This window comes from Dunckerocampus dactyliophorus, chromosome 20 (assembly GCF_027744805.1).
Source record: "Dunckerocampus dactyliophorus isolate RoL2022-P2 chromosome 20, RoL_Ddac_1.1, whole genome shotgun sequence".
NCBI lineage: Eukaryota > Metazoa > Chordata > Actinopteri > Syngnathiformes > Syngnathidae > Dunckerocampus > Dunckerocampus dactyliophorus.
Window position 1 is genome coordinate 12,044,003 of NC_072838.1, and position 26,661 is coordinate 12,070,663.

The window sequence follows — 26,661 nt, forward strand, 5'->3', positions numbered from 1 at the left end:
GGAGGTTCTCAAAAGAAGGTGTGGCCTAAAAAGAGGAGGTGTTTGCGTGACTGCTAAAGAGGGGAGGTGCTGAAGGCTGCAGCCTATCAAGATGCGGATAAAAATCGACCAATCAGAGAGGAACAGCCAGATGAGGCAGGAAACTGAGCAAATGACCCTTGATTAGAGAGAGGAGGTGGAGGATGGGATGGATGATTGAAGGGGGAAAAAGAGGCCCTGGTGTGTGTGTGTGTGTTAGAGAGAAAGAGAGAGAGCATTCAAAAAAATGTGCCACAGTATAGCCACACTATATATTTTGGTATAATCTTTTCAATTTAAATAAAAGCAGATGTGGCGATATGAACCAAACACAGACTTCTCACAATGTCTGGCTGCGTTGCAGATTTACTGTAATAAAATACATAATATTATGTGAAAAGAGGTAAGACATAAGAACTCAAAATGTCTATATTCAGATGGTAATCTGGTGAAGGAGTCTCATCGTCTTTGGGCCCGGGAAACCTTTCACAGCTCTGTTGCGTATATATTCTGACGACACCAATGTCAATTAGAATTAAAGCGCCTTTGTCTTCACTTTTATTGCTATAAGAATTATGCGTGCAAGCACAATGATGGGAGGATGGATTTAGAAGCAAAAAACATAGAAGGGAGAAAAGAAGCACAAATTGGCGCTCTGAGGCGCTGAGGAGGTTGAGAAAATGCTCTTTCCCCTCGGTGTTCCCCCTGACCTTTGGGCCCTCTCTCTGGCTGCTGTTCAGTGGGTCAGAAGAGGTCAAAGTTTGCCTCTACACCCACACAGAGTGCCACTCTATGACCTCCCACCCCTCCCTGCTGTGAAGCTGAACTCTGCACAGTGCCTAAAGCAAAGCAGGCAGAGTGGAAAAGATAAGTAGAAGGAGAAACACAGCAAACACTTGGCTTATAAAGAAAAAAAGTCTATTTTCGTACTAACCCAGTGCATATGATATATACAATTAGATTAATCACATTCAAGGTAAATACTTATAATATTAAGTATTTAGTCCTTTATAGTTGCAAAATGTGAATTATTTCCCAACGGAGAATTATACTTGGAGCATAAGTAAATGGTGTCTCATGGATAAATACAAAACACTGTCATGTTATGGAGGTTGCGTCTGAATTCTCTAACTTTCAAACACATTTTCCGCTTGTCTGACAGTCCTAACAAGCACAAACCCACACACAAAGAAATAAGTAATAAATGTCCCTGTAAATGTGACTCTACAGATAAAGTAGCCAATTTAACACTAGCTAATTGTATTTGCTTTAAATCATACTGTATATGAGGTGATTTGTGTACTTTAAGGCCCAGTGTTAGACCACAATACAGTTAGACCATGTGTAAATTGAGATTATTAAATATTATTATTAATATTAATATTATTAAATAAAAAAAGTACATTTTATACTAATTGTACACTAACTTCATAAAGTCAATCGCACTTTGAAGTATTACGTTAATACCAGTAAGGAAGAGGGAAGAAGGGAAAAAAAAAATGAAGACCCTTTCAGGCATTTAACTTAATATTGTATTTAATGAAGTATGTCGACATTAAAAAGACAGTCTTAATAGATCTAATACTCAGTACCCTCACATATTCATTATAAAAGGCCATTTTTAATGAATTTATTAAGATTAAGTTGCCGTGCTGCTTTTTTCTAGTTTTTGCAATGATAATACACAATTCTCCATAAGAACAGTAGTAGGCTAACTGTATCTTCATTGTACATGTAATGAGCTTCTAAAACCAAAACAGAAAATGCTAATATTGTGACAAAAATAGTAAGATAACCTGAATGCACAAATGTACTAAACAGTGTGAATATGTTTATGATCACATATTGTCGGAGTATAGAACAGCTTTTAAAGAGTGTGTCATTTAAAACAGGACTTAAAGTATTGCAGCTGCATACAGCTCCAGCACTCACACTCATGTTTCATTTCCAGGAAGCGTTCACCCTCTGACGCCTTAACCTCAATAAATCAAGTCTGCAGTTATATGCTATGTTAAGGATGCTGTTAGTTGTGGTTATCACTGCGCCTAATTGCTTCATACAGCTTTTTTATATTTCTTAATATGATTATCAGAGCCTCTCTTATTACACAGTGACTATAATGATTATGTGGTTAGTTGTTATTCCTCATTTTCAATTGGACTGTTGAAAGTGTAGCATACTGTATGAACATTAAATAGTAAATAACTGCAATGAAACAAAGGTCAAGGATCAGAAAAACTGCTCGTAATGATTACACAGCATTTTCATTGATGATACAATAGTGTCACACCGTGTCTGTCAGGCTATAATAAAGTAATAAAGTTTTATTTACATGCCCATAGTCCAACATAGAACAAAACAGATCATCAGTCTTGCAAGTAAAACAAATCGATACAGCAAAAAGATGGAAGATGTCACTTATATACAGTATGTCTGAGAATACTACTGTCAGATCGCCCTGAGGGGCTTTTCACACGAGAATGCAGCATCGACAATTATTATCAAGGCGACGACCATGTCGGCAATTACTTCGACTGTGGCCGTGGTCAATAAAAAATGAATAGAGAGATCATTTGAATCTTGTACAGTGGTTCGTAAAAATATATGAGCTCAAGGGTTTGAAAGTGTTCAATTAAAAATACATAAAATTAATTCAGGTGATCCTCATCAGTATTTAGAGCATTAGATCTACATGAGTAAGTTTGGAATATCTGCCCTGGGTGTTAAAAGCTATGCATAATAATTATGGGCCTAATTACTTCTGAATACATTTTCCCATAACTTTTAAATAACTTAAATGTATCTTAAGTGGTTTGTATAGCAAGGCCACTGTACAGCTCATCAAAATAACACAGTTTGAGTAAGAAAAAACATTTCTTTCATATGTAAACATTATAAAATTACTTTTTTAACAGGTTGCGCAAACTCATAAAAATAAAAAAATGTACAAGTTAAAAATTTATAAAATTTTTAGTTTTTCCCATAAAATTCCAACTTTATTTGAGTAATATGAAGTTTTTTTCATGTAATATTGCATTTTTTCCCCTCTTACTGTACAATTTCTTGAAATATTACTTAATATAACGACTTTATTCATGTAAAATAGAGTTTTCCTTTTAATGTATTACAACCTTATTACAATGTTATTGTTGTAAAGTTATATTTTCCCTTAATATTACATGTTTTTGTTATAATATTCCAGCTTTATTCTGTTAATATTTAAAGTTTGTTCTTGTAAAATGATATAACTACGACTATTGTCATAACTTTGTTTTTTTTTTCTCAGTGTCGCTCCAATACTCCTTTGTAATATTGAGTTTCTTTCTGTTGGTGGAGTTGAAGCACACACTCAATTGTGCGTATGTGTGTGTGTCTGACCACTTATATGTGAATAAAGCTGTGTTTTTTCCCCCTGATAGTGTGTGAGATGGCCCTGCTGTAAACTCATCCCCACTTTTCCCCTCCCTTTCCCACTCTCTCCACATGCCGTTCCCGGCAGCTCACTTTGGCATGCGTGGCTTTTGCGTGTGTGTGTCTGTGTGTGTCTGTTCTTGTTTGTACCTCATACGAGGCAACTTGATCTGGATCAGAGCTTTCATCGCGGCCCGTTGGATCCCCAGAGTTTTGCTGGAAAGTCAGGGAGAGTCCAATCTGACCTCAGTAGCGCCATTTACACACACACACACACACACACACACACAGACACACACACACACACACACACACATGCACTCACACACGTAGATACACATTTCAGTGCAGCACTGAGTGGTGGGGACAGCTGCGGCATAGTGACCTCATCTTTAGTTGCTGGCTGCTGTATTTGATCTGAGCTGAGGGAAAGATTGAGGCTGAAACATCAGAATGCACTCTGGACCCACAACCCCTTGCCAGAAAAACCTTCAGTGTGTGTGTGTGTGCGTTTGTGTCCTTGTGTGCACACCTATGCTAGGCATGTGTGAAGGTTTACGGAAACTAATAAAACCACCACAACACTGAACCATAACAGCCGCTCCCGTCCCCTGGCTGATTGATGCGTTGTATATATCCCATGTGGTAATCGGATCCCACTCTTCCAGAGGTTGTTGTAAATACAGGCTGCTGAAGTACCAGGCTGCCAGGCAGACAGGCGGACTGTCTCTGGTGGGGTTTTAGCCATGCTCTGAAGCCTGCCGCTGCACTGTGGAGGCCCCCTGAGGACACAGACGAACACATGATCCACCCCACGTAGCACGATAAGATCAAGCAACGATAACAGTTCTGTGTGTGAATTTGCAGGGGAGGTCATTCAAGGTCTGTGTTAGCATGCATGTGTGGATTCATTAGACGCCTGACTTGATTTGATGAGTAAATTAGCTGTTAGGGACGTGGTGCTACGATGTGACTTTATGCGGTTAGTTGAAGATGACAACGCAACGAGACAGGCAAACACACCCTTATGCTTGTCATTTGTTTTGAATGACAACCCCCCACCGTCTCCCTCCTTTCCCTGTCAGCATGGGTTACAGACACCTGCAAAGCCACATAAGTGTCATATAATCCTCCAGCACATAAGTGCACACAACCAAAACAGCAACCTGTAGACGTGTGCGCAGCTTTCAAGAGTGTGGGTTGTGACTGGAGTTGAAAAACTCCAGAAATGTTCATGGGGAATAGATGGGAATTTACAGGAATAAACCGAACATGTTAAAAATGTCAGGTTAGTTTGAAGTTCCTTACACACTGCCCTGTAAATGCCTGCATTTCTGCCTTTTGGCATGGCGCTGTTCTGTGTGGACAGCACTGACATGGGATTCGGGGGATAAAATCGACACGACAATTTTCCGACTTTGGGGTGCTATGAGAGCAGAGGCGAGTGTAAAAGTGTACATTGCTATGCCGGGACCACCCTGTTGACAACAATTGTCTCTGCCACGACAAGTGTCGGACTCTGGCACTGATGATGTTATGCAACAAATTATCTGATTGTGAGAAGGCAAGTCAATGTGTGAACTCACACATAGTGACAACAATATCCTGCTTTTCACAGGCGAATAAATGCCGGTGTAATACTCTTTTGACTCTGATGCTGTATAACAAGACCGCAGTCATGTTGCTGTTGTCGTTTCACGCTGCTTAGCGATAATGAGGAAGGTAACAATACTGCAACACATGTTGACATAATAGGATCCATTTTTCATAGACATGAACCCTTTGAGTCTCAAATTTTACATTGACAATGTATGTTGACGTCAACTTAAGCGGGCACTTTTTCATTTTTTTATGGCGCATATATGACGTACGTAATTTACTTTGCATGATATCTCAAAACAACGACTGGCCAATCTGGCCAATCAACTTGCAGTCAGGAATTCATAATTGTACCAAAAAGTTACAAGAAAAGACTTTTGATGCAGTGGGAACAGAATGCTGGAATTTGACATGTTTGGATGTCTGTTCAAGCCTTCAGGTGACACATTTGTTTATGTTTATTTAGCGATAGCGCCGCTGTTTCTTTCACTGCTACGCCTAAAAGCATTGAAGTGAAGCAAATGTACACAATGAGCGTGACACAAAAACTCAGAAAGACTGAGAGAGACTAATGAGAATGAGCAGAGAGCTGCCACCCACTGCAGCAGACAGCACCCAGAGAGTCACCGTGCAGAAAGTCAGCATAAACAAAAGGTACAAAAGCCATCTGGGCCAAGCGGCTACACTACGTCCACAGACAATAGGCTCTCATTCATGCCGCCCAGCCCAGCTAGGGCCATCTGCTCCTGGTGAGTGTGAGTGGGAGACGGGACCTCCTTACCTTCAGGAGGTCCCAAAGTGAAACAGAAATCATGCTTGTTTGACATTAGCATAATATTACAGCTATGCCCGACCGGGTCTATGAAATATGAAATGAAGATGAGCTTCTTCACAAAACCAAGACGACAGATGCATTGACTGAATCTGGCGTGTGAATCTGCACTATGAGAACATGTGTGGGCTTTTTGGGGGGGGGCAACAATGGTGAGAGGCCAGCAACAGTGGGGGAGAGCATGCATTCAACACAAGAATAAATATCACCACAAAAGAAGCGCTGCATTGAAATGAGATTTTTTTTTTGCAAAATATAATTTTCCATGTATTTGCTGTCTCTATGTCATTATCGACCATGTGGAAAATTAGCCTATTACGCATGGGTAATTTGTAATTATCATCAGACCTCTCTCTCTTTTAACTTGTAGAGCTGAATAGAGAATCCGCACAGTTTTCTTTCTATCACAATTCTGATTAAAAGAAGAGGAAAAAAAACACCCTTCAAAAGGAATTGTTGGTCTTTCCAGTGCTCTTGACTTCAGAGATTTGTTCGAAAGCTAACTGGATACACAATTCAATTAATTGTATTCCAAGAATAACATTTTGATGCCCAGAGCGTCTGAAGATTCTGAGGAAAGAAGCTTATTAGTCCAATAAGCTTGGACGAAAGCTTATTGTCTCATGTGCTGGAGAGTCTAATAATAATAAACAAAAGCAAAACCATGTTGTTTGTTCCATGGTTTCAATTTATCCCACTTCAAGCAGATGCTTAATCCCAGCTCTTCTTTTGCACATCCCAACTGCTTAAACAGACTTAGCAGTTTGTTGACCTGGGACGCCTAAATGCAACTATGCTTGTGTGCAACTTTTTACGTCCGCCTTTAATTTAGTGCACAGCCCGCAGAGGTGCTGTGTCAAAGCGGCTCCTGATGAAAGATCATGTCGCATAATTTATGCTCGCTAATGATTGGGTTCTGAAACAAAGCCATCACCAGAAAATGTGGAAGTCTCTCTCAGCCACTGACACTGGGTTGTCAGAGGCTTGACATTAATGAGAGAGTTTCCAGCTTGTACACACTCCCTGTGACACCACTCACCCTGGGGGGGTAGGTGGCCTTAAAATGGCTACAATTGTTTAAGATGACTCATAAATGCTGCGATAAATATGCCTGACATTCGAGATTGCCTGAGATAAGATTCATTGGCCAAACTAGTAGTACACTAACGTAAGCACTGCATCAAAAATTCTGCCTTAACAAGGATAATTATATTTTGTTCTCATTGACACTTAACTTTTAGATTCACCTTAAAAGTGCTGTCTGTCTTTATTTGGTGCTGCATGGGGGGCGTTGGCAAGGTTTAGCTGCTAACATTAGCTATCATTGAAGGTACAATAATGCCACATTTATCGTGGTTAATTGTTTCCAGACCCAATCGTGAGTAGTGAATTTCCGCAAGTAGCATTCCTTATTTTTAAATGAATTAATTTTGTCATTAGAGCATAGAAAAGGGTGGAGTGCCATCTTCAGGTTGGGGATGAGATCCAGCCCCAAGTGGAGGAGTTTAAGTACTTCGGGGTCTTGATCGACAGACGGATTGGTGTGGCATCTGAAGTGATGCGGGCTCTATCAAAAATAGGAGATATAATCAGAGAAAATAAGCCATTTAAGACATAAATAAAACACATGCTTGTGTGTGTCGCAGTAAGCGTGTTCTGGATGTGTGAGGACAGGAAGTGACACTGGGTGTTCAGAGATGAGTTTTAGCTTGTTGTGGGTTATGCCCTCAACAGTAGCTAGTGTTATTAATAGGATTATTATTATTATGATCATTATGCTATTATTATTGTGCCTGTTGTGAGGTAATTTAAACCTGAAATAAAAGCCTTTTGGTCTGGCGATCAAGTCTGATGCTTGTCTCACAGAACAATGAATGACACCTAGTGACCAATGTAAAATACTACATTCACAATTTGGATGCATCTTCTTAATGGCTCGTATTTGTATTTGAGTTAATTTAGCAATGTTTACAATAGCTGCAAAGTAACAGCCAGTATCTGTGATGTTATATTGCCAGAAACATATTCCAGAGGCAAACCGTACATGCATTTAAAAACCAACAGCACAAGGAGCAAATTTTGTGTAGTTTACACAGTGAAAATGAATGTATGGGTGTGTGTCTGTGTGGACCCGCAGGGTTCAAAAAGGTTTGTGACAAGCTTTGACAAGTACGGCACGGTGCTGCTCCTCATAGCTGTCAAACAAACCCAGCCGAGGAAACCCCAAATAACAGGTCTCATAGCAGAGAGAGTGACTGATGTCAGAACTCAAATGTTATAATAGGGAATGATCTATTGTCACTCGCAGTATTTCTTCCTCTGGTTTCTTTAAACGCCTTGTAATTCCTTTCTTAGCCGTTTTCTCTCTCAACAGCAGTCCCTTACCTGAATAAGTGATAGAATGCAGCTCCTCTTCTTCTTCTCAACTTGTCTGAACATGAACGAAGGTGACTTGTGTGTGAAGTATGAAGTTACATTCAGGAGAGCAACATCTCATACAACAATGTGCGGGAAAGAAATGTGGAGAACACAGAGGGAATAAGAAAAAGGAAGGATATTTTGTGTGCATTCGTGTATTTCCTTGGTGAGAGGCTGTTGTGGGTTTAGTTAGTGTGGTGTCAGGGTCTTGTCACCTTGACAACCAGGCCTGTATTTCACTCACTTGCTAAACAGAGCGACTGAGAGAGGCCCCTGGCTTCTAACCCCCTGTCAAACCCGTCTATTGCTTCTCACACACACACACACTTACACACACACACACACACACATACACAGCAAATGCATCCACTCTGTTCATTTAACTCACTTCACAAGTCTTACACAACCTGTTTACGTCCCACTGAAACCCTCCTTTGTGTGTCAGCGCGACTCATTCAATACAGTCCCTGTACCTGGCATGCATGGTGGAAACAACAGGCATAGAACGTCATGGGAATCAGCCTGCTACGAAAGCTACTGTACAGGTATATGGAGAAAAGTGTTGGGACATTACACCTACTGTACTTGGGATCTGCATCTCCATCAATGAGGCCAATGCAATATACTGTACATCTCGATACACTGTCAGTGTTACAATTCAGTGTTACAAGAAAAAAAAAATTATTCTTTTAACGATACTTTGTTCAGCAATTTTAATGCAAGAAGGCGCATGTAGCTGTAGCTATATCTGAGTGTCTTGAGCATCTGTTACACAGGAAAGAATATCGGTTTTACAGAAGTTTGAAGCGATGCATTGTGACTCTGTCATATTCTATCTGTATGTGACAAAGTAATCCAATTTGACAATTATGACGGCACATCAATGTGGTTATTGGTCCCATCCTTACACTGCAAAAACTGAAATCGATGCAACATTAATTATCTGTAATCAAGGTCAGGACCAAGATATGTTCTTTTATACTATGCTAGACCAATTTATTTATCCTAAGCAATCTGTGTTAAATCTGAGCTATATAAATAAAATAAACAAAATAAGAACATTTGACTTGCCAAATCGCTTGGAACTGGTGCAGTGGTGTTTTGACATCTGAAGTTTGGCAGATTATTTTGTTTATTTTAAGGTAACATTTTAGTACATATTACCTAAAATAATAATAATAATACATATTATTTGTAGTGCACTTTACATTTCAAGGAAATCTCAAACTGTAATAGCTAACAGCACCCAGTATTCCCAGGCCTGACCCTGCTTCCGAGATCATACGAGATCGGACACCAATAGAGCAGTGTGGCTATGAAAATTATTGAATTGGTCTTACATTGAAAGTAGCTGGTAAGAAAAAGTGTGTTGTTAGTCTAAAAAAAGGATTTTCAGGTATTTATTTCTTGCTTAGATTTCAGTTTTTGCAGTGTAGCCATAGCCAGAATTGGGATTGAAGCCTTCTGTCTTTGTATTGCTGACACAGCAATTTAGACATTGATGATGCATCAGTTATTTTTCCCCATTCCTGACACTGACAGAAAAAATAGAACAAAATATGGAATACTTTAATTCTGGGAATAGTTTGAGATTCTGGGGTGTGTCTATGGGAATTTTTGTTCTTTCATCCAGAAGAACAAAGCCTGACTCACAACTTCTCTTCTAGTTCATCCCAAAGTTGTTTTAATGGTGTTGGGATCAGGGATCTCAAGTTATTTCATACTAAACTCATCCATAACTTTGTGAACCGTGATGGTAGAGACAAGGGTCTGCCACAAACTGTTTTAAATGGTATTGGTACGATGAGGTATTAATATTCAAGGAGAACTAAGCGGTCTAGCCTAACCCCAGATTAATTAATGGATCACCTTTTGTCAATATACTGTGTGTGTTATTTTTAGGGTTGTGGTACTTTGGGATTATCTATGGGAAAGCACGTGAGCTGAGCCATTTTCTTCGTCCGATCTGTCATCATGAGTCAGCAGAAAGATGCTGAAATGGCGCCGACAGCCACAACAACATTGCCCTCGTGCACAAAAGCAGCACAGACAGATGAATGGGACGCACTGAAAAGCATAGGAGTGTGTCGCTTGAAAGATGGATGCTCTAATAGACGGATGATTAATGTGACAAGAGAAATGACAGATGCTGCCAGATTAAATAGTTGAATTGACAGATAGACGGAAGGGCAGATGAATAGAGACACAAGGTGTCAAAAAAAGGGAAGGTATTGGAAAGAAAAATGAAAGGTTTCTGAGAGTATAATGTGGCTTGAAAACCTGAAAGCTGAGGTGTTGACAGTCTCTCATATGTGTTGAGAAAAAACATCTAAACTTGCCCAAAACCCTGACTCTCCATCAGCTATGGGGACTTCCGATTTTCTCTGCTTGACTGCATGGGCAGAAAGGAGGGACGGATTGTGCGAGGGAGGGTTGACATTCCCCCGTGTACTGTCAATAGAGACGTCTGATGGTGAAAAGAGTAGATTCCCTCTCTCCTTGCCTCGCCCCGTCACATCTATCAATGGTGCGAATGAAAAGCCTGACGACAGAGCAGCACTCTCACGCCGGCACAAGGGAGGGAGGAGCTGACTAATACATCTGTACTTCATAATTGCGTTGCGTGGCTTCAGCCCTCATAAGGCTTTTGTCAGTGTCTCGCTGTGAGTGTTGACATCTCGCTATTTACGTCCCCGCTGTTGCCCATTTGTTTTTGCTGCCGTCTTAATTTACCGTCTTTTGTCAGCTGAGACAAACTGTCTTGTAAATTATTGCAATAACAATCAGTTGTGGGGGATATTTTGAGCTCTGCACTCAATATTCCCCTCTAACAGACACAACAAACTGGAAGTCATTTCTTGACCCTCAAAAATATCAAGCCACAACCTCCTCTGTCTCAGGAAATTACTATTCAAAGCATGTCAAGAGTCATAATTTACAGTTAGCTCCAGAAGTATCTGGATGATGAGCTTATATGATTTTGCCTTTAAATGCCCACACAATGCATTTGTAGTGAAACGGTTGTGAGGTAACTGTGTAGACTTTCAAGTTGAATTTAAGAGTTTTCATAATTATGGCATTTACCATAAAGAAATAACAAGATTACCGGGATCAAAGTAATTGTGACATAAAAAGTGACATAAATTAAATACGTACAAAGCATCTCCAACATTTCAGTTGCTGTGTGTTTGTAGGTATTGTTGCCTTCACTTTTGTCTTCAGTAAATTAACAGGTTCTATTAGGATGAAGGTTAGCTGACTGACTTGGCCACTGAAAAACATTTAAAGGGATAATTTGGATTTTTTTGACATAAAGTTGTATGACATCTCCTATCAACAGTGTAGTGCATCAACAGGGACTTTCCCCCCACTTCGCCCCAGGGGCAACGGTAATAATACAAAAGTCAAACCCATGGCTGCATTTGTGGGCGTAATAATCGTGTCATTGAATTAATGCGATTGCTTTTGTCGCATGTTATTAATGACAGCAACAACCTTGCTGAATACAGCAGGAATAATCAGAATGACAAGAAATAAGACTAATAACCAATGAAGGCAGAGAAATTGCAGTAATACAGCTGTATAGAAGTGATGAGAGGTCCAACATGGACTATCATTGCCAGAATCTACAATGAACACACTCTTTCATGAATGTAAATACAGATGGTGCAAACCTCTGGAAACCTTCAAAAAGAGGAAAGACAGATTAGACCTTAGCCAGAAAACATCCTATCTTCTGGAATTCTTTGAACAGCTCATGATCCAAAGCATACCACATCATCACCATGTTTCAAACCTGGTGCCTCTAGTGTTATGTGCATGCTAACTGAGCATGTGCACTTGTGTTTATTGATGATGTGACTGCTGGTAGAAGTAACAAATTATTGTCATGAGGAAATGATGAAAAACCCCCAAATAATAACGTAAAATAAATATTCATATCAGTATGTATTATTATGTATTATATATGTATATGTATAAAGTCATTTTTAACATTTTCTTCAGTAAACATAGCTGAATTTGCACATTTCCTGATCAAATACAGGGAAGAAACCTAAGATGAGGCCACCATGAGCGTAGTTTTACTGCTTAGTATGCAAGCCCCACCTACCCTCTGAGTGCACACTCAGTTGGCTCATGCCGCCTGCCAGTTTGAGTTTGTCAGCAGGTGGCCAATAATATAATGTTGCAGAAACATTTATTATGCATTATGACTTTCTACAGCCCGTGTATTGTCTTAAATGTAAGTGTGACATCGTTATTCTTGCTAATCGGACAATAGCAGTGCTGGCTAGAGCTAAACAATGGTCAAATGCAAGATATTTTTATTCTTTTCTGAATGAATAAATGTATTTAACTGCCAAGATTGAGGATTATATACCCAAACTCACCAGGAGGTCATCAAGCTTAGTATCAGATCATTTCTTGGAGAAGGAAAGGCTGCATGTACTTCATATACAGGTTGCTTTTCAGTTAATAAAAAAGGGATTATTAATAAGGGATTATTATTATTATTATTATTATTATTACTCTGGAACTAAGAAGTACCTGAAAACAATTTGAAAATATTTTTTAACCAAAGTGAATTAGTCTATTCTTTTTCTTCTTTTCTTTCTTCCTTTTTGTGGTTATCCTGTTAATGAGCAACCTGCGTTAACATTAAAAAGCCACGACCCTCACCGCATGTCACTGATAACGTCTAACACCATTGCTCCCAACACTGCAGTAAGTGATACTGACAAATACTGTACTGCAGAGCCAACCACTGCACACTACTCCTTCGATAATAAACATGTTATTGTTAAATAGCTAATACCTGTCTTGTTTGGACAGGTTTTAGACAGATTTTCTTAGTCATTGGCCACAGTGCAGCACAAACACAATACAGCAGATACCACAATAGTAGACCTGAGCCATTTTCAATATTGACAAGGAGACAAAGAGAGCCATGATTTAATATGATCACTGGGACTGGAGCTTAAATCAAAGCACGTTTGTTCTGATTTATGAGCCGCGGCTCAGGAGTGAGAGTGGGTCGTCCACTAATCACAGGGGTTGGTGAGTCCCAGCTTCCCATGTCCAAGTGACGTCCCCCCACCTCCCGAACCCCAAATTGCTCCTGATGATCAGTCCTTTCCTCAGTCGATTGCTGCCTACTGCGACTGGCCGAATGCACGAATAAGAGACTGGTTGTAAAGCTCTCCATCGCCAAATTACTGGTGCCCCAAATTGTGTTTAACCTTTCATATTAAAAGACTAAATATTTATAGCACTTATCACTATAACACCATCAATTCCAGCCCCCCAAGAAAGCAGTTTACATAAATCAACCTCTCTCAAATATATCCAATAAAAACTGACCGTTATGATCCTCATCAAGGGAGAATTTACTGCACTGCATTAGTTTTATCTAGTTGCAGCCAATAAGTGTGAAAGTGCGAGCATATTATTGCAGTATAAATGCAGTAATTTGCCGTTTCTATTTTATAGGGTGACTTTGACGTCTTACTTATTTTATACATAAAATCTCAGTTGAACATTTAAGAGCCACTTGATAGCAACCAGAGTTGAGCGTGACACATGAATAGAAGACAAAATGATGAAAATGTTTCACTTTAATGTGGCGTAGGTGGGCGAAAAAAAACCCACTAAAGGAGACGTCTGCCGCAAAATAACACGGGTCATCAATCAAATCTCAAGCAGCAATAACATTTGTACTTGAAGCCCACGGGTCTTTACACGGTTAAGCAACGTATACCATCCTCTCGTGACCTATTAACGGATACAAACGGTGCTTCTGCACCAGCAAATCTGTGGTTGTGAAAGATAAAGTTTTACAACATGCTCGTGCTTTATGCTCCTTGTCTTCTTGCAGGAACGCTTAGTGTCCCTCATATCAGTTATTTACCCTCACTCATCAGTCATGTCGCTTTGGAAATAACATTGATGGAGCAGCACTGTTATATTATCAATTAACACCTGAAGACAGACATAGTCTTTGAGTATATGGTAAGGATTTACGCTAAAAGTTATGGACGATATAACTTCATAAGTGGACACTTGTGATTCATTTATGAGTCCTGTCACAACACTCTTCACAAACATTAATAAAAAACATTTATTTTCCCTAATTCTTAAAGCATTAAGGACCTCTTATTTTCCAGTATTCACAAAGTTAATTCAATTCAAATTAAAACAATTATTCAAAATTCCTCTTTTTTTAAAACATTTATGGCCTATTATTTCCTATCATTCCCACAATTAATAAAATAAAATAATAATAAAAATGGATTGAATTTATGTAGTTCCTTTCAAGGTACCCAAAGCGCTGTAGCCAAAGCCGCCCCTGAGTATGTGGCTGCCAATTCAGCAAATGCCTGAATTGACTCCTACCAAACTTTCATTCACATGTATTCACCAGTGTGGTCAGCAAATGAAAGAATTAAAGAAAAAAGGTCTTTTAAATTCCCCGAAAGTTATATCTGTACTAAACCCAGTCGCCACATTTTCTTGTAAAATTTGACTAAAATATTTTAAGAAATAAAGTGGAGAGGGATAATTATGGATTCATTCCTAACCTCTGTCAAGCTTATGAATTTTTTTGAATTTATGTTTGTGCACTCCTGACCCTTTTTTTAAAAGTTAAATTAGCTTATACTAAGTGTGGATGTGAATTAAGGTGTGCTTTTTTTTCTTAGAAATGCTGTTTTTTTCTTTATTTATCATGAATGTTGCAGACATTTTTAAATCGCTTCCACACAAAAGCAGTTTTGTATTAAAGAAACTGACATGGAATGGGCAGGACTGAGTAGACACGGCAATTTTCTGCCTTTTGGAGGTCGTATCATCGTCGTAACAGAGGTGTGACACCGCTTCTGTATCGGGGTCTTGCGCTGTACTGAACTGGGGTGTGATGTTTAACATCTGAAACCCTCTTCTTCCACCCTGTTGTGTTGAAAGCAAATGTCGTTCCACAAGTATTTATACTTGTATTTGTATGTCAGACCAACCGTCACGCAACTAATTATCTGATTGCCGTGTTGCTGTGGAAAAGCGCCTGTCGTTGCTTTGTGAAACAGTATCAGCCAGGCTCACAAAGCCTCTGCAGAGCGGTCTTCTTGTGCTCCTCATCGTCAAAAACGTACAGCAAAAGATAACTTGTTGAGTCGTGCGTTCACAGTGAAGCGTTGTGATCTTCTCTCATGTCACTCAGCAGCTCATAGCTGTGGGATGAGACGTGATGATAAGCTAAAAAGATACAGTAGAACCTGGCACACACATAAGCCAGCAGTTCCACATAGTGATGGTAAGCTCGGGTTTGTCCATTCTTTGACACACCCGTCTACTGACCCTTCAGTCACGCACACACACACAACATGCAAAAGTCTCTCGTTCATTAATCTTCATTTCAACACACACTCTGGCCGCCGTCAGCGCATATGCTCCCAACAATCACTTGGCACTGTGCACCCACTCTCTCGATATACCACACACTCATGGACACACACTGACACAACTAGCTCTCGAAGGGCAAGATCTGATTGCTGACACCGATATCGGGTGCCCTCCTGCTGTTCGGCCGTCCATCTGGCTGCCCGATCAGAAGACACAAGTGAGGTCCTCACAGTGGGACCCCTGTCACTGTACATTTTGGAAAGACTGAAGGCAGATCCAAACTGACGTAAAGGATTATACCAACATCAATTCAACCCTTTCCTTTTGCTTTTCATTGGCATTACTGTGAGATTTGACATGTGATGTGGTCATATTTAGTTGAGCAGTCCGTGACCCTCCGTGAGATCTCATTCAGGGGACAGAAAGTTGGCATTAGTCTTCTAAGCCAGGGGTTACTAACTGGCGGACTGGGGTCCAGTCCTGACCCAGACGGAGTCCTATATTGACCTGGACCTGTAGTCAAGAACATACTGGTTGATCAGATTAGGAAATTCACTGACCAATTGCACCTGCGCATTGTCACCAAGCATTCTATCGAAAGAGATAAACTAGGAGAGAAGCAAAGAGACATGGAAGAACCAGTGCGATACGTGGAAAGAAGCTAGAACAAGTGATAGATGGAGAGAGAGGACAGAGAGACGAGTGAGAGATACGATGAAAAAAGAGAGATATGGAGAGAAGAGGACAGCGAGACGAATAAGCGGAGACAACAAAATTAAATACTAGCATACACCGGTAGCACGCCGGTAGCATACACACAGAAGCAGAAGAGTGTATCGCAGTAGGAATTAAATGAGTAGATTGCAGTATATTGTCATAAGTTTGATATTTTTTCATGGTACTTTCTGAAAAGTAATGTTTAAATCTCATTTCGTTTCTTGTAGATAAATCTTGTGTATCGACCCGTCTCGTGAACTGGGTGTCTCATGACACCCCTATTAAATACGCATCTCACTCTGTGAGAAAACTGGACAGGGAAATGAGACAAAGCTCAAAGTTTTTGACCAAACATACCCACGCAAGTCTGAACTCAGGTCACAGAAAATAAGTCTCAGGGCCCAATATGAATAATCCACCCGAATTTCAGTAAAGTAGCCCCTAACCCAGGGCGGTCCAAACACGCAGCTAATTTTTTGTTGAGATTTCTGACCACTACCCCCCTTGAGGACATTTTCTTTAACTGGACCTAGTCAAATTTTTGTCGAATACCCCTCTTTTAAACAGTTCTTATTTTATAATGTTCTTCCAAAGACCCCCGAAAAGTGTGAGCCCTGGGATGACTGATCCCAGTCCACTAATGTCTCCCCTGATTCCCCACAACAGAGACAAATAAACTCTAAGCCTGTGTTTGGCCAAGCAAATCAGCGCTGTTGAACGATTCAATCCCAGCGTTTATTGTGGTTCTTTACGCCATGCATTCCAGTTGAAGCTCTGAACACGAACAGGCATGTCGGGAGGGAAAAAAACCCACCCACTTATCCTTTGTATATTTGTTTATCTCCTTTCTGTCTGCAGCTCTGTCAATAAGTCTCTTGTTCTGATAGTTACATTTTCCGTCAGTATACTGCATTTCATCCAAACAATACTTGAACGTTTTGTCCAGATTTGAAGCACTGAACATTCGTTGAAAAGGTGTATTGAACAGAGAGGCCTATGTGAGCCCCCTCAAAGTCCCCAGCTGTGACTTGGCTGTCAGAGACACATTTGTATTGCTAGCCGAGAAGGGGGGCGACAGGAAGGTTTAGGTGTTGTAATCAAACTCCCTCTCGTTCACCCCCCCACTGGCTCATACAGCACTCAAATTCAGCACTAATTGGCTTGACACATGGCAGCCAGGGACCCTGTCTGCCCGCTAACCCCTGGAAAGAGATGAGAGAGAATGCTTATACTATTTCCAATTGGTACTAATAGACTGCAATAACCTCATTTTCTGGCCTTATTCAAAATCATGCAGCAACTGCAACAGACGCATACTTGCGTCATCCCGGCGCAATCCAGTGAGATCCAATGGCAAAGTTGTTTCAAAAATGTGATTTTTTTTTTTATTAAAAAAAAAGCTAACACTGCATTTTTCGGAGTTTCAGTATTTTGTTTAACTTATTTCGCCACAGAAACACATCTAAGTACAATGTGGAGCAGTTCTACACAATAATGTCGCTGCAAACTTTAGTGGGAGCTCTAAAGTTGTACACGACTTCTAATTTGCACAGATTTCAAAATAATTTCTCCTATAATAAATAATGGAAATATAAATGAGCTTTTCTGGGGGCAAGCTGCCACCTTCATAAAACTTGTATTAACTGTACAGTCAATTTTATGTAAAATTGTAATATTCAAGTATAAAAATACAGTACACTAACAATAGCAAAAATAACAAAATGCTCAGTTTTATATTGAAGGATGAATGACAAAGGTGTAATGCTGAGGTGAGTCCTTTAACAAATGCTTATTGAAAATTCTTAACCGTGGTAAAAACATCAAAGCAACCTGTCCATAACTTTCATATCAAGCGACAATGTGTATGGTGAGATTGGTGCTTCATTACTTGGAAATAAATGTTGCAAAACGGCCAAGAAAAAGGAATTATTGGTCATTATTATGTTATTTTTACTTTATCTTTATAAAAGTAATTTTTTGATGTGTTGCTGAAACACAATGCTGACAGTTTCTATGATCTACAGCAGTGGTTATCAATAATTTTCTGTCAAAATGTTTTGATTTGATTTGATTTGAAATACTATCGCAAACCTGTAATATTTATTCATTTATCTGTACAAACCACTGTATGAGTTGCCGGCACCAGCATTGCTCAAGCATGAATAAAGACACTAACAGACTTGCCAACCTAAAAGAAATGTTATGAGTATAGTCCCCTCATCCTCTCACACCCCTCCCAACTCCACACCGTGCCCTTCCAGAGGGGCCTACCCCACTATTTGAGTAGTGATCTACAGGCATATTCGACTCGAACATTTCGATCAAACATGTCGGCGTTAGATTCAGGTCTTGAGTGGTCTCTGTGCAGCTCTGCCTAATGTTGTGGCTTTAAAATCATCATCCCGGCCTGTCCATACAATATAACAGACTACTGTACAGCAATCTAGTATAATAATCTGCTGGCCTGTAACACTTGCCTGCCTGTCATGTTGACAGTTACAGATGAATTGTGTTTTAGCACATTTTCATGGTACATGAATTGGCCAGGTACTAAAGACAATGTAGTATAACACATAAAGCTTTGTGATGCAATCATGTTTTGCTATAATTGGAACTGTGAGATTAACAGTCTTGTTTTTTTATCTACCCCACTATCTCTGCAAGCATCCCCCCCCCAAGCGACACCCCTCCTCTCTCTTTTAAGCTTCCTTGTTTCTGGATGCCTCCTTTCAGAGGTTTATGTCTCGCAGTTCTTTGACTGCTGAACCGTTACCACCCCTTCTCCCAAGAGCAACAAACTGATCCATGGTCACACTTTATAAGCTGTCAGCTGAAGTATGCTCCTCTGCCGACAGGTGAGGAATGTTTCCATTCACCTCTCCATCTCTCTGCGGGTGTCTCTCCTTGTGCGCGCACACACACATTTTCTCGCCGAAGATGAAAAGATGAAAGGGACGTGACAGCAGAAGACAGAAGATGAGAGGAGCGAGGAGAGCGGGAAATACGATCAGTCATCGCTCGAGAGTTTCTTTTCACCTCCTGTGCGGCACCATCCCTCCTCATTGCTGCAGGGCTCTCCTCGAATGGAAGCCGACTACAGGCCTTGTCCGCCCGAGTGCCCTCCTGTTCACTTTTAATCACGCCAGAGATGTATGACGCTCAAACACGAGCTAATTGCATTTTCAGCTGTAATTTCTGCAGCCCTGACATATAGTGAGTGTGTGTGTGTTGATCCATATTAACTTCTGAATTAGCCTGGCTCCGCGCACTTGATTAGCTAAAGTTTCACCGTGGCGACTCTCGCCCACCCTGCAGGCATCACGGGTAGCTGCTAACGGAAGCGAGGGATAGTGGGAAAACACGGAGGCCCCGGGGTCAATGTGTCAGCATCACTCAGTGTCTTCTCTTGCTCCTGCGGCCACTCTGCATGCGTACAAGCACACATGTATGAAAATGTCCCAGCCATCAGCTTGTGTATGACATCAGAATTCTGACAAAGAGAAGGTGGCCCAAGCTGAGGGTGCATGTGTACAGGCTTGAACTTATAATGACACAAAACAGCCTGTATATAAGCTTACGTCTCCCTTTCCTACTCATGTGAATGCAACTTTCCCTTCACACAACATGGCAGTTCACGTTGGGCAGCCAAACGGACTTGTTTTGATTGTGTGTGTACGTGAAAGAGACGACATGTGCGTGCTTTCACCAGTGGGAATGAAAAGTGGTGGCCACACAAAAGGAATCAATCACACTTGTTGCTGATTGAGGCTCAACTCAGCACAGCCTTCCCTCCATCTTCCTCCTCCTCCTGCTCTCCTCAGCTGGGAGTGATTAAGCTGAGCCGAGGGGGTGGGAGCGGGCGGAGGGGTTAGAGGAGGGGACAGGGCACTCACTCACGGGGCTGAGTAATGGCTTCCAGAGACACCCTGCTCCCCGGCTCTGTGCAGCACGAGGGCTAATCAGGAGTGACGGCTCGCCCCGTTTGGACAGTGTAAAAGCAGGACCGCTCCTGTCAGGCACAGACGTGGACAGCCCCAACCGCCCCCCACTTCACTCTCCCCTCACCGCAGGAACCCCACCGCCAGGCCACCACTCAGCCCTGCCACAGCATCTGACATAGATATGCTGGGTAAAAAGGAGGAGGAGGAGAAGGGGAGCCATGGGGAGAGAAGTCAGAAAAGAGAATAATTCAAGCAGATTTGAGGCTAGGAAAGACAAAAGAACAGTACATGCATGGCTTCATGTAGATAAGTGCGTGAACACAGTGTTTTGGACTTTTGTTCATATGCAAAATGCATTTTAACACCGGCTAAGTCGGCAAAAACATCGAGTGTGAACATGAGCTCATGTACAGCAATGGCCAGTGTAAGCTGGCTGGGTTAGCCTAGTTTAGCGGAGCATGCTAGTGCGGCTGTGTGTGCCACTCAGGCTTTATGAGTTGTGTTTTAGGCAATGTAAATGAGCGTTTTCGGATGTCCGCTGACTTTGTGCGTGAAATAAAGACGACAATCGCGGCTGCAAGAGGCACCCAGCTAGCTATCTCACTTAGCAACAGTCAAAATACATTTTCAACACACACCACACGTCCGGTCTTCAAAATAAGAGCGACACACATCCTGTTTAATAGTGGTAATAAAATAAGGGTGTCTTAAAAAAATAGCTTACATTAATAAAATGATTGCAATTGCATCTGCAACTATGTTTTCTTTAACCACAAGCACGGATATGATCGTTTGTTAGAAAAATACTAGGCAAAATTGTCCAATGATGTATTGCATAAATAAATGGAAGGATTTTTGCATTTATTCACTAACACAAGAAAACACACACTCTATGGGGATACTTATAAAAAGAAAAAAAAACATAATAAAAAAAATGTAAATGGAAAACATTTAATTTAGGAAAAAAATATCATGGAATTTGGCAAAAAAAATAAAACGGATTTCATACGGCCCTACGCATAAGATTTCCCTTTCATTCGATTTGCCGTGATTGGTATTGTGTTTTTTTTTTCCCAGAAATTACTTTCTTCCGGTTGCTGATTGGCCAAAATGATCTCAGGGTTAGGGGCTGAAGCGCCACCTGTTGCTTTGGCACGTGATTCACTGCCAGCGGATATGATTTCTTGGGAAAAACACCATTGGCGGGCAAGAGAAAAGCCATTTTTGTAGAAATACATTTGTAGCTGTGGACATGGCCTTAGACTGACTGTGTGCCTAATGGAACCTCAGTGCAACCGGAGAAAGCCATCATGTTCATTTAACAGTACACAACTCAAGCCATGCTGCCGTGCTTGTGCTGAGGTGCATGCAAGGACTGTATGTTACAATGCAGTCTGCTGATTTGTGCTTTTTTCACGGTGATTGGTTTCCATCACCAGTCCGAAGGCTGAACCATCGACGGGCCTCCCTCCATCCCACTTTTCATTTTTCAATTTCACTTTCATCAACTGCTGTAGCCTGTTCCCCCCCCCCCTTTTTTCCTTTTTGTATTTCCAGACAGAAAGCGTGTGAAGTGTGAAATTAGAAAGCGTGTGTGTGTAAATGATGGGATGCAACACAGGGAGCACACACATGAACACACACACACACACACACAGATATGAACACACAACATACACGATTGCATAAGCAATCAGACAAAACTCATTACCTTCAAAGTGAGTACAGGGTAAAATTGAACAGAATGCATTGCCATGACTGAAAATGACATAATTAAAAAGTGAATATGCTAGTGGAAATTATTCCGTCATTGGATTTTTGCACCAACACAGACACTCCTGTTATGTGTTGTGCACTACAAAGAGAAGAAGACATACAGTACTTATTAGAGGTTATTTCATCCATTGGGGCTTCATCCTTAAAGGAGCTCCTGTTCAATGACACCCTTCAGCAAACACACACACAAAGAAACACACATCGTGTTCCCCCACCTGGATTTCACTGACAGACTGAGATGTTGGCACAGTGGAAGCCTGGAGAAGGAGGTCAGGGGCGCAAGGGCAGTCAGGTCCCTCAGACGTCCATCAAAATGACAGGTACCCCAGCCTTAAAACTCCTAGGCCCACCCCAAACCTAGTTTCCCTTTTTACACACACAGAACACACACATACGCACACTCATGCATTGAAATACCAGGCATGAAAAGTAGCCCCGCAGCGTAGGAGACCAGCTCTCTGCAATTAGGACATTCTGCGGCCATGAAATCACTCTGAAAATTAGCTCCAGGAAGCAAGAGGAGGGAGGCCCAGTCCTAAAAGACCGACACAGAAAAGGGGGGAAAAAATGAGAGTGAAAGAAAAGGTCTGAATTTTAGGGAGGAAGAAAGTGTTCTGGATCTCCTCAGCAGTCAAAAGGACCGGCCACATGTGCCAGCGAGGCGAGAAGGAAAGAATTTAGCAATGATCCCATGTAATGACGGCTGTTAAGATTAACAATTAATCCTCTGGCCTCATGACATGTTAGATTTGGTGCTAAGAGGTGTGAAATGCCTCCAACAAGGACTCAGTTGGCTAAAACAAACTGGGCATGTGTGTGTGTCTCGGGTGGCTGACAGTGTCCAGGACCCAGGTCCTGACAGGAGAAGGAACCAGGGTTCGGTTCTCAGCTCACGACCAAAGAGACCTGCTCTATGTTCTCCTTTCGAGTTTGATCTTTCTGCGACAAAGTCTGCTCTATTTTCTGCAGCTCTGCAGTGCCCCTGTCTCCTCTCTCTGGTTTACCCCACTGTGACCTCCTGCCACTACATAGACATCTTCAATTGGATAGGTTGGCTAGTCAGTACCGTCCAACCTTTAGGCCATGGTTATGCCAAATCTTGACATTTGAGAAACAGACTTTTGGACAACTTGCTCCTGGCAGTTCCTAGTTAGATATTAATTTGTGTATGAGTCCAGCTGTGGGTTGTTACTAGTAGGGAAGGGGCACCAGATGGTTGGCGGGATGGAGCCGTGAAGAGCCACAAGTAAGACGTGTAAATTAGGTAAAGAAGTCTCCAGAATAGGGAAAATGTGAAGAAATATCAAAATCTGGAACTTTGGAACAACCACGTTAATGGTGTAGCATCCCTCAGAGATCTAGGCAAGTCCAACCCTTTGTAGATAAACACATGGTTGCTAGGTTACCAGTAAAAAAACAACTCCGTGAACTAAATCAACATTTTAGCACTGATTCTGAAACTGTGCAACTTCACGTCGACCGTTAAGCGCAGCGATTTTTCTCGTGTTCTCTTGCCCCTGTACTTCCAAGGTTGTGGAGTTCTCATCTTGTGTTGTTGTATCAACATGTGTTTTTATTCAACTCTCACAGTGGAACAAGCAACACACGATCAGACGAGCTGCCGATCAAGCAATGGCAGAAGTTGGGAATTCTTTGGAGAGCCGACAATTGAGAGAGATGTTTTTTGTGGTATCCAAGACGGCAGGCAATGAGAAATCAAGATCAGCTGAACGACCGCACACTCGCCATTTCTTGAAACATACTTGGCAGGAGAAGCCCCTACCTTGATTAAAGGCTGTTTGCGCGTGTGATGGATGTTTTGGCTGATGACATGTTTGCTTTTTCCCAGTCTGCTTGTGGGGACATGTTAACCTTCCCTCCGAATGAGCCTGATTGTCTGTGTTGTTTGTGCGTGTCCACTGTCTAATTAGCTGCTGTTTCTCTCAGGTGTCCCTTCTCCTCTTTGCCCTTTAATCAGAGGTGAGGCCCCCGTTGTGGCCGGAAGGAAACTCTGTCCGAGGAAGTGCCTGTCTGATATTGTGCAGCTGGCCTTGCTGCGGCCTCAGTGCCAATCGCTAATCTATTCATCTAAGGAAAAGGAAAAGTACCATTCCCATTCTTGTGCCTTTCTAGTGTAGAATCCTGTCTTAAATGAGAGGTGTGGATGTGTGTGTGTTTGTTTTGTGCTCATTGATTGGCAGCTTACTGATGGATGTGACAGAAATAGACACTTTACGCTCCATGCGTAACGTTTTCTAAGAAAACAAGTTGCATCTTAAGTGTACCGTGGCCCCTCATACATCCACTGAGCGGTGATGTCATCACTGAGGAAACCACCGCCTGCACAGCGGGAGGGAACATGAAAATGTGAGAGAATGGGGAAAAAGACAGAGATTGGAAACTGGCGCTTGTTTTTAATAAATACCATTTTTGCAACATGACCGGAAAAACATGTTACCGCAATGACTACAATGACCCCTGGGGGAGGAAACGGATCAGGATGGGGTGAGAGATCCGCTTCAGTCTTAGAAACACATCCCGGTAGATTCTTTGGGTCTGGTTCATCAAACTTTGTCCAAGACATGCTGAAGTTTCGGGGAACTTGCGTCCAGCAATACTTGAAACCTTCCCAAAGTGACAATCTGACATGCACGCACAGATGATAAAAATGTCTCGGGATTTAGCAGCAAATTGGATGAAAGACAAAGCACGATATCAAAAACAGTAAAACCTCGGTTTTCATATGCCCCAGTTTTTGTATGACTTTTTTTTTCGACATTTTTTGTACACTGTCTCGGTTTTCGTACAGTATTGCACGTAACAGCTAGTCCTTTGCCCTTTACCTTATCGTTCTGCAAAATTGAGCGCACAAACTCAGCACCCTACGCATTGCAGACTCAGATTATTCAATGTCAGTGCCAGCAATTTGACAAAGAAGGTGAGAAACACTATTGAATTTGCTCTTGCCAGGAAGTACGTGGAGTCCGCATCAACAATAAATTTTAACCATTTGTCATTTATAATTATGTCACACTGTTATGCATGTAAAATTATAATTATTCTCCATAAAATGTATTTTTTGTTAATATATATATGTTGGGCATCTGGAACAGATTAATTTGATTTACAAAATTTCCTATGCGAAAAATTGCCTTGTAGGCTAATAGCATCGCAAGGTTTGGTTCAATCAATAGATAAAGATGGATTTATTTTTCAAAATGTGTAAAAATGTAAGCACAAATAGCAGCGCTGAGATGACGCCACATCATGGAACAATGGAAGGAGTGGATCAAAGTTTAGCTGGCCGGCTTTACATCGCATCATGCTGTACTTGTGAAAAGGATTACTTGAGATAACATTATTAGTCAAGCTGATCTCAGAAACAAAAAAACATCTGTCCCAAAATGTACACAAATCTGCATAGACAAATAAGCGCTATGCTTGATTATGTAACCAATGTTGCTACACTTGCATATTTTGATTGACAGTGCTATGCTGCCTTCTCGTGATTGCTTTATTTTGGAAAATCATGTTTTATTTTGGGACCGCACGGCGGTCTAGTGGTTAGCACTTTGGCTGCGAGGTCAGGAGATCAAGAATTCGAATCTCCGGTTGGCATCTCTGTGTGCAGTTTGCATGTTCTCCCCATGCGTGTGTGTGGTTTCTCCGGGTTCTAAAATTATGCATGATAGGCTGATTGGAGATTCTAAATTGTCCATAGGTGTGAATGTGAGTGTGAGTGTGTGGTTGTTTGTCTGTATGTGCCCTGTGATTGGCTGGCAACCAATCCAGGGTGTACCGCGCCTCTCGCCAAATGTCACCTGGGATAGGCTCCAGCTCTCCCGTAATGAGGACATGCGGTATAGAAAATGGATGGCGGAATGATTTATTTTGTTGCTTATCGGTGTGCACATGTGCACAAATGAACATAAAAAACATAAAACGTCTATTTTGTTTGTTTAGAATGCCTAATGTTTTGTTCTGACTGCTGCACATGTCATTCTAAACCGTCATTTGCTTGTTATGTTAACACATTTACAACATAAGCATCTTCTGCACATGTGTAAAGACCCCAACACATGGCTGAAATGCAGCACCAATTATTCTAGATTTGCCATGCATAGTGTAGTATAGGGTTTGGGAATGTTATTGTAAAAACAATTAATATAAAGAAAACAACACCTAAAATTTGCCCCTTCATTGGCAATTATTGTCTGTGTTGTATTCACTGATAGTATGCATTTTGTGATGTTTTTTTAATGTGGCTGCAGGGAATAGCTTTAAATAATTTTGCATGTTTGCACCTCACATCCTATTTAGTAGTATAGCGCAAGCATATTTTTGCATAGTGTGATTTTAGGCACTTAAATGGACGTATTGTGTTACTTCAAATGATTACCTTGCTTGCCATTCTTCTTGGTTGCTTGTGCTTGCTTGTTGACAACCAAACAACAAATGCATGATTGTTAGCTTTTGTGAAGCACGCAGTAACCATTGCAGTAGGCACATCTTGAGTCAGTTTGTGAGTTTACTCCCTAAAAACCTAAAAAAGAT

At 41.2% G+C, this 26,661-nt stretch overlaps 1 long non-coding RNA gene across 1 annotated transcript in view; it reads left to right on the top strand.

The window, feature by feature from the left end:
- LOC129173211 (uncharacterized) overlaps positions 1–26,661 on the top strand; it is a 51,897-nt gene that overhangs the window by 6,963 nt on the left and 18,273 nt on the right. The gene's annotated exons all lie outside the window — the stretch shown is intronic.